General features: G+C 35.7%; 1 pseudogene; it reads left to right on the top strand.

The window, feature by feature from the left end:
• The first annotated feature begins 1,145 nt into the window (after positions 1-1,145).
• Positions 1,146-8,110, top strand: LOC131820380 (large ribosomal subunit protein uL15-like; annotated as a pseudogene).
• The last annotated feature ends 945 nt before the right edge of the window (positions 8,111-9,055 follow it).

Below are 9,055 nucleotides of genomic sequence, written 5' to 3'. Positions count from 1 at the left end.
CTGTAATATAGAGGTCTTTTCTTGCTTATCCTAATTTATAATTTATGGGAGTATTAAGAACACCTAAAAGAGTAATCATTTAAAGCAATTTATTTGCTTCATTTTGATTCACAAATAAACCATTCAATATGCTGTAGAACTGAGAAGTTTTTCTAATTATTTAATCCTTGTCTGTATTAACATAATCTATTATTTATTTTCAGCCAAATCACCGTGGTATTTGATGTTTCAGCTAGGTTAGTGACTTCTGGTCAGGACCAGAATAAACTCTTAAAAGTGGTTTCAGCATTTTAATGATTCAGAACATCCTAGATGCAGCAGAAACTCCCATCCTTTGATTCCGAAATGAACAAACTAAAATCAATGTAAACTATGTCAAAACCTTCTCAAAGTGATAGGAGTGATACCTGAGCGATGTTAATCAAGTGGTGAGTTGAGAGTGCAGTCTTCAAGGAGCTCTTATTTCACTCAGCCTTTAGCTTGTTTACCTCCCTTGCAGTATTGTTTTGTCATCTGCCCTGACTTTCCCTGTTCCCATTGTAATGAAAATGTCTGCATAGCCAGGGGACCTTTGGAAAATGTTCCTGGGATATTTGGGCCCTCTCTCCACTACTACCAACCCACATAGCTCCTGCTCACCTTTCATTTCTCTGCCTAAATATCAGTTCTGTCCACAGTCTGTCACAACACTAGAGTCTGCATTATGGGCCTCTCTTAGTATACTGCACAGATCTCAATCCTCCCATTTGTTAAACATTAGGCACAGAATGTTTTGATTGGCTGTTTACTTGTCTGTCTTGCCTAGATTATAAGAGAGCCATTTCTACCTTTTTCCATATTGTTTTTCCAAGGCTTAACCATCTTGGCACAGGGTAGTCATGATTTGCTAAGTCAATAAACCTCTCAAAGTTTCTCTTATGTGAAAAAAAGACAATGCAGCTACTCTATAGAATTGTGATAATAAAATAAGATACTTAGTATGAATGGGAGTGTGTATCATAATGCTTAGCAGGTAATAGACTTTCAATAAATGTTAATGAAATACAAAATCTGCATTTTTTTCCAGTTACAGTATAACAGTTTTTTAATTTTGTCATAGAATCAGTTAAACGATGTGTATTATACATACTAACATTTCTTTCTTTCTCTCTCTCTCTCTTTTTTTTTTTTTTTTGGTTGGTAAGTAAATTGTGAAAATAGTTCAAAATTTTTAGTAGGGTTGAGCAGCTCTGATTTTTAAACTTCTGAATAGATCAGTCTGTTTTTTGAAAATATATTTCATTCAATAAAGCCTTAGAATGCACTCTGTGAAGCACATCTCCACTGAGTTTTGAGTAAACATATTTTATAGAAAATTGAAGCCATACATTTCCGATTTGTTTATAGTTAAAATACAATTAACATTCTGCTTCAAGAAGTTTCTTAATAGTTAATTTATTATTATATATTTGTTCAAAATATTCCTTTTCTTATGAGTTTGTGCTAAAACCACTGAGTGAATGTTTGATAAGAACAGGATATGTGCATAGTCTCCAGGTTTTTCCCCACAAATTACTTACGAAAGACAAAAGAAAGACAGTAACTTTCCAATAGAGAAACATAACAGACACAACCTTAACAAAGTACTCAAAGATAACCTGGCCTTGGAACAAATCAATGTCATGTGCCTTTTGGTATAATGCACAGTGAAGGCCCCCAAATCACTATGGTTATATTCCTGCCAAAAATGCACAACCTGAGTCTAATCATAAGGAAACAACAGACAAACCCAATTTGGGAGACATTCTACAAAATAACTGGCCTGTACTCTTCAAAAATGTCAAGGTCAAGAAACACAAAGAAAGGCTAAGAAACTCTTCTATATTGAAGGAAAGGAAAAGATTATGACAATTGTCATGTAATAAATATGTGAACCTGGTTGGATCCTCAACCCAGGGGACAGGGGAAGTAGTAGCCATAAAGGATATTACTGGGGAAATGGACAGAATTTGAAACAGAGATTACCTATCAGATAATAGTTTTATCAAAGTTAAATTTGACAACTGTGTTGTATTCATGTAAGTAAATATCCTTGTTCTAAGAAATACTCACTGAAATGTTCAGGAATTAAGGGATAGGATGTTTCTAGCTTATTTTCAAATCTAAGGAAGAATGACAGAGAAGGAGACACAGAGACAGATAAAGAGAGACAGAATCATAGAGCAAAGATGATAAAAATGTAAAGGGCATATGGGAATCCCTCATCCTATTCTTGTTATAACTTTTCCGTGAGTTTGTGATTATATCATAATAAAATATTAACCAAAAAAAATGCCTCCCTCTGAAAAAAACTTCATGTGGCTTAGTGTTAGATATTCAAATATGATGGTTGAATGGTCAATTATTCATTGCTTACTTTGAAAAAAGTGAGTTTTCATTTGCTGAATAATTAAAAAACACCAACTCAGTGACCTAAAACAACAACAATTTATTATTTTATCTATAATCTTGAGGGCAGACTGAGTTTAGCTGGGAAACTTTTCTTCATCGCAGTGCATCAGATGAAGGTATTCTGGGCTGCTGACTTGCCATCCAGACTGAGGAAGACCCGAAAACTTTGGGGCCACATGAGCCACGGCCACAGTCACATTGTAAAGCACCAGAAGCACCCAGGAAGCCGGGGTAATGCTGGTGGTGGAATATATCACCATAGGATCAACTTAGATAAATATCCCCCAGGTTACTTTGTAAAAGTATGAGACATGACCACTTAAAGAGGAACCAGAGCTTCTGCCCAACTGTCAACTTTGATAAACTGAGGACCTTAATCAGTGAGCAGACATGGGTAAATGCCACCAAAAACAAGACTGGAGCTCCTTCTACCATTGATGTGGTGCAATCTAGCTACTATAAAGTTTTGGGAAAGAGAAAACTCCCAAAACAGCCTGCCATCATGAAGGCCAAATGCTTCAGTAGAAGAGCAGAGAAGAAGATTAAGGGTGTGAGGGTGGCACCTTCATTCTAGTAGCTTGAAGCCTCCTTGGGGGAGGTTCATTAAATGCTAACAAGTACTTTTCAAAAAAAAAACAAAAAAGATGAAGGTATTTGTTCTGCTGTGTTCAACTAAAAGCTCAGCAGTGGCAGGACTACACCCAATGGGTGGTCATTTCTTAGGGTTTCTCTTCATTCAATAGTTTAGCCTTAGCTGCTTTATAATTAGAAACTTCTGCCAAAAAGCCTGGGCTCAGAAGTCCTAGAATGGGTCCTCCACCAAATTCTATTGTTAGAACAAGTCATAATACAGCTCATCTTCGAATGGAGAGGAAATAGAATCTAATTTTTTTTTTCCCCAAAGATTTTATTTATTTATTTCTTTATTTGAGAGAGAGTGCGCATGAGAGAAAGAGTGAGAGGGGAAAAGGTCAGAGGGAGAAGCAGAGTCCCCGTGGAGCTGGGAGCCTGATGTGAGACTCTATCCCGGGACTCCAGGATCATGACCTGAACCGAAGGCAGTTGCTTAACCAACTGAGCCACCCAGGTGCCCTAGATCTGCTCTTGACATGAGGAGTGGTCTGTGCTTGAAGGGTTAGTTGGGAAGAATTGTTGGCAACCATATTGGCAGGCTGTCTAGCACAGAGCCCAAATCAACTCATTTAGATGACTTGGAGTGTACTTATCTATGAGTATAATTTAGGAATATTGGCATATGAGATATGTGTCAAAAGAATTTTAATTTGAACAGAAGTTAACAGAATTTATGTATGAATTTGGAACCATTGATTATAATTTTGGATTAGATGCAGTCTATTATAAATTATTTTTTCATTATAAAAGTGTCAGTGTTTGATGCATGGTAGAGAAGGATATAATGACTAGTTCAGTTTGGTGCCAGTGCCTTGACTTGTTCTAAACTACAGACTGACTTATTCATTGTTGCTCTTGCCTCATAGGTGTAAATAATGACACAAGTACAAAGGGACATAACGTACTAGGGGGCTCCAGACCCACACTCTTGAGAACTACTGACCTAAAGAAATAGTCACAACTTATGCACAAGTCATACACCAGGATTTACTGTACTATTTCTGATAATAACAAGACATTGTAAATAATTTAAATACTCTCTGATAGCAAATGGTTAAATAAAATACAACGTATTCATATTAAGGAATACTATGCAGTCATTAAAAAGAATGGATAGACTTTTATATACAGAAAACCCTCTAGAATATAGTGCTACTAGTAAAACATGGTCATATAATATTCAAAGTAGCCCATTTTTAAAAAATCCAAATATATCTAGACACATATAGCAAGAGTTTCATGGGGGAGATAAAGTCATACCATGCATGCTATAAATATGTATTACAAACTTAGGTATATACACATACGCACACTTTCAGATGCATACAAGGAGAGGGAAAATACTACACACTTAACAGTAGTGACATATGAAGAAAGAAGTAGGGGGTGGGATGTGGCCAACATTTTACTCTGTATATTTTTTTTTTCCAAGATTAATTCATTTACTTGAGAGAGAGAGAGAGAGAGAGAGAGAGAGCTCACTCACACAAGCAGGGGGAAGGGCAGAGGGAAAGAGAACCCCAAGAAGACTCTCTGCCCAGCACAGAGCCTGATGCAACGCTCAATCCTGCCACACTGAGATTATGATCTGAGCCCAAATCAAGAGTTGGACGCTTAACTGACTGAGCTACCCAGGCACTCCTGTACATTCTCTGATTATGCATCATAATCATGTATTACTTCTATTATCAAAAATTATAATAAGTAGAAAGTAAATGCTTACAAACTTTTATACAACCTATGAATTCATATACAGTTTACTGGAAGGAATTTTAAGAATGAAGTACTCTCACTGATAGCTCTTTTTCTTTATTCAAGAGTAGAAGATAGAAGAATTAGAATTTTAGTGAAGCTTGTACAGATACCCCTTGTCACTCATGTATATGCCACTTGAATTGTACTTTTGCTTATTGTTTTGTTTTGTAGTGAATAAAATATTTCTTGTATTTTTCATTTTTTAATTATAATTTTTATATTTTTGTGTTTTTGAAATTCTTAGGATATGAAAGATGCATTGTGTATCTTGTGTTAGAGTTTACTAAAATATATTGAGAGTAAAATATGGAATGAATTTCAGGCTGATCTTCGTATAGTGGGTAAAATTCTTCATTGCTTATTTTGACTCAGGCAAGATACTGAGAAAGGTTGCAGCACATAAAAACCAAGCGATTCAGAGAGTATAAATGAAACAACAGTTTGAAACTATTTTATGTTATCTGTGAGAAGGCTTCACATATGTAAGAGAGAGTAAATAAGGTAGATTATAATTTCTTTTTGTGAGCTACTTGTAAGACTCTATTTGTAGTATTATCACTAATTTCAGGCTATTTATTAACATTACCAAATAAGATTTCAGTAAGTTTATTATTCATTTGGCATATATTTACTGTATGGCTACTGTGCACCAGACTCTCTTACTGGTGTTTAGGATATAGCAAAAACAAAACAAAGTTACTGAACTCATGGAGTATACAGAAGTGAACCAACATTCCTGCCCTCATAGAGTTCACATTTCAGAGGAGAGAGAGAGAAAATAACACAAATAAACAAGAAAATATATGTTAGATGGTGATGAGTGATAAAGCAGAAAACATTAATTAGGTGAGATCTTGCTGAGAAGTTTCCCTGAAAGACTTAATGAAGATTATGGGGTGGGGAATCCAGTTGGGTGGATATCTGGAGTCTTCCAGACAGAAGAAAGAGACAACAGCACGTATAAAAAGGCCTTGAAGTGGGAACATACTTACACCTTCCTTGTGGAATAAGGAGGTCAGTGTGGACAGAGAGGAGTCTGAGCATGCAAGAGTAACACCAGAAGAGAGTGGAAGGAGGGGAATTTGAAGTGTAGAGATAAAGACTTGTTGAATTTGAGATTCATAGAAGATATTTAAGTGGAGGTGATAAGTAGGTAGTATACATTTGAGGAATTATGTTACCCACAGAAGGCATTTAAAGGCATAAAACAGAGGGTGCCTGGGTGGCTCAGTCGGTAAAGCATCTACCTTCAGCTCAAGTCACCATCCCAGGGTTTTGGGATCAAGCCCCGCATCAGACTTCCTGCTGACTCTCCCTCTCCCCCGCCAACCCTGCTGCTGCTTTTGCTCGCACTCTCACTAGTAAATAAACAAATAAATAAACAAAATCTTAAAAAAAAATAATAAAATGAAGGCCTAAAACTGGATGAGATCACCAGGGAGGGTAGACCAAATAGAGAATGTTGGAGACCTGGTTCATGGGGGAGGGAACTGAGCACACACACAACTAATAAAAAGGACTCCCACCCATCACTTAAGACAACTCTTTAGAGGAATTTTCCCTCTCACTTTAGAAAACTGAAAATATCTTTTAAAGTTCGTCATATACATATCCAAAGAATGAGCAGTTCCATTTCTAATTATATTCAGAAGAAATGAGAACATTTTTTTCTCCAAAGACATAAGAAAAGACACAAGAATATTCATAGCAGTATTATTTATAACAGCCTTAAACCAGAAACTTCCCAGATGCCATTAACAGTAACAGTGGTGTTAGAGGTCAGCGGAGTGGTTTTGGGTCAGGGTGGATAATGTCTGGAAAGGGGCAAGTGGAAGGCAAGGGACTTCAGGATCTATACATTTGTCTGCATCTAATACGTCAAAAAGGGATTTGCATTAAAAAATAATTTGGTAAATGAATGGTTTTTGCTCTAAGAATACTTATTACTTCTTGTCAGTACATGTCCTAGAATTGACCTTTCCAGAGTTCGTTCTTTCAACATATAGTTTAGTCCCTGCCTACTACATACTAGATACTACGGTAGGCACAGGGGATACAGAGATAAACAGAAAGTTTTAGTTTATCTTCCTTCATGCAGTTTACAGTATAGTTTATTTACTTTGAGCAAAAGAATATTACTGTCACCATTTCCATGTAAGCTTTCACCAGAATTCATTGGTGGAATGCACTGTGGTCCAATTTTTTTGTTTGTTCATTACTTTTAACTATCTCCTTGACCAGAAAGTCCCTGTATTTAGATAAAACTTTATATGTCAGAATCTCCTACTAGTCTCTAGAGGCTAGTGATGTCAAATTTACTGTTTCCAAAGTAAGATATTTAAATGTGATCATATCTAAGCTCTGTGAAAGGATTACATTTTATTGAGACTACGTTTCTTCTGAGTTTTTTCCTTAATGAGTGAGTGATTTACGAAAATGCATGCTCTACATTTTCTTCCTTTAAGACTTATGTGAGACATTATCAGCTCCCCATATTTCTTTTGGAAGGACACAAAAGGGACATCATTATCTACTCCCCTATCTTTAAATGTGAGAAGCATGTGTCCAATTAAATCTAGTGCTTCCTCTTCATTGTTCTGTATGAATAATTAACCTTTCTAAGTGCTGACATCAGGAAGGTTTGAATCCTTCTTTCTTCCAAGGGAAAAATAAAATGAAGAACAGAACTGATGCTTCTTTGAAGTTTTCATTTTAATCATTTTGAAAGACGGTTCATAATAATAAAGTATGAGTGTTAAAATCCAACACGTTGATTCTGAAAAGTATTACTTTATTTATTCCTTGGTGATAATGATTTTATTATTAATGTGAGCTTCTCTAAAGTAATAATGTTCTCTAATGCAATCATTTAGAACAATATGGTCACCAATCTACTTTCATTAGTCACATGGGAACATTATAAATCAATTTATATGATCTTTGCAATTGAAACTTGCTGGATGCCAGCTGTGTCAATTTCTGTTAATTATCATCCTTTTAAACCTCATTCTTTCTGTAAGTAAGATATGCACTTTAGGACTTTTTTTTTATAGTTTAAATTGTTCTGCTCATCCTCCTACAGGTCTCCTACAAGGTTTTGCCCCTCTAAGTTGATTTATAATGTAACCTTGTAACAAGGAGAAGCATTAGTCGCCTGCTGTTTTAATAAATGGCTTGTCAGCTATTTTACAACTATGGTTATTTCTTTGACTAGAGAAATTTCTAGATAGCAGGTCTTTGAATTCCTAATTATTTAAAAGATTGGCTGGACATTCTCGATCATATCTATCTTATGTGCAAATAAATATTTGACTGCTGCAGAAAAATGACTTTGATCTGTTTTGATTTTGATTTTACATGTTTCAGGTTTGCCATGGACTTATTAGTCAATCTGGTGGGTTGAAAATGTAATGAAACTATCTCACATTTAATCTGTTAAAATACTACTTATCCTCTCTGATTTATTTACTTATTTATTTATTTTGCAATGTAGAGTTTAACTGTCTTAAGAAGTCCATAAAATTGTGGAATGTGAATTCTTAGCTTCCCCAAATTTGATTTATAGTGATTCTTATTCTTATCCCAACACACACATTGAGTCTCTTCTTAAACTGAACATATCACATAGTTTCTCTTTGCTCCTCCTCCTTCATTTTTAGCTTCCGTTTCCCTTCCTGGTATCAACAGCCTACTCACTCTTCCAAACTGGAAACCTAAGGACCATTCCAGAAGTTTCTTCCTCCTCCCATGCATCACCATAGGCCTGATGATTTCACCTGCACATTACCTTATTCATCTCTTTCTTCTTTATCCTTACAGTATTTGCCTTTTTTCAGGCTTTCTGTGTCTTTTCCAAATAGAGCTATCTTCTCAATCTGTTCTTCTCCCCTGCTTCACAGATGCTGACATCCACAGGTCACAATGATAGTGTTAGACATAACATGTAGATCTGAACGTATTGCTCTTCTGAATAAACTCTCTGATATTTAAGGAATGTATTCACCAGTAGTTTCCTTCTAGTTGGTAAAAATTTTAGTGTATTTTACTCTTATTTATGCTTTATACTTTGCTACATTTCTTGAAAATATTCTCAGTTCTTAAAAGCAACTAAAAGGAAACAAAACAAAACCATCCCCAGTGACCTAGAGCTCTCCCTTCAAAGGCTTAAGTTTCTACTTGTGAGAACTTAAAGCTCCTCAGCACAGTATGAAGATCTCGTTAGCCCAAGGCACCCATG

Source organism: Mustela lutreola, chromosome 18 (assembly GCF_030435805.1).
Source record: "Mustela lutreola isolate mMusLut2 chromosome 18, mMusLut2.pri, whole genome shotgun sequence".
NCBI classification, from domain to species: domain Eukaryota; kingdom Metazoa; phylum Chordata; class Mammalia; order Carnivora; family Mustelidae; genus Mustela; species Mustela lutreola.
The sequence above is the reverse complement of the archived record's forward strand: the minus strand, read 5'-3'. Positions and strand labels throughout refer to the sequence as shown.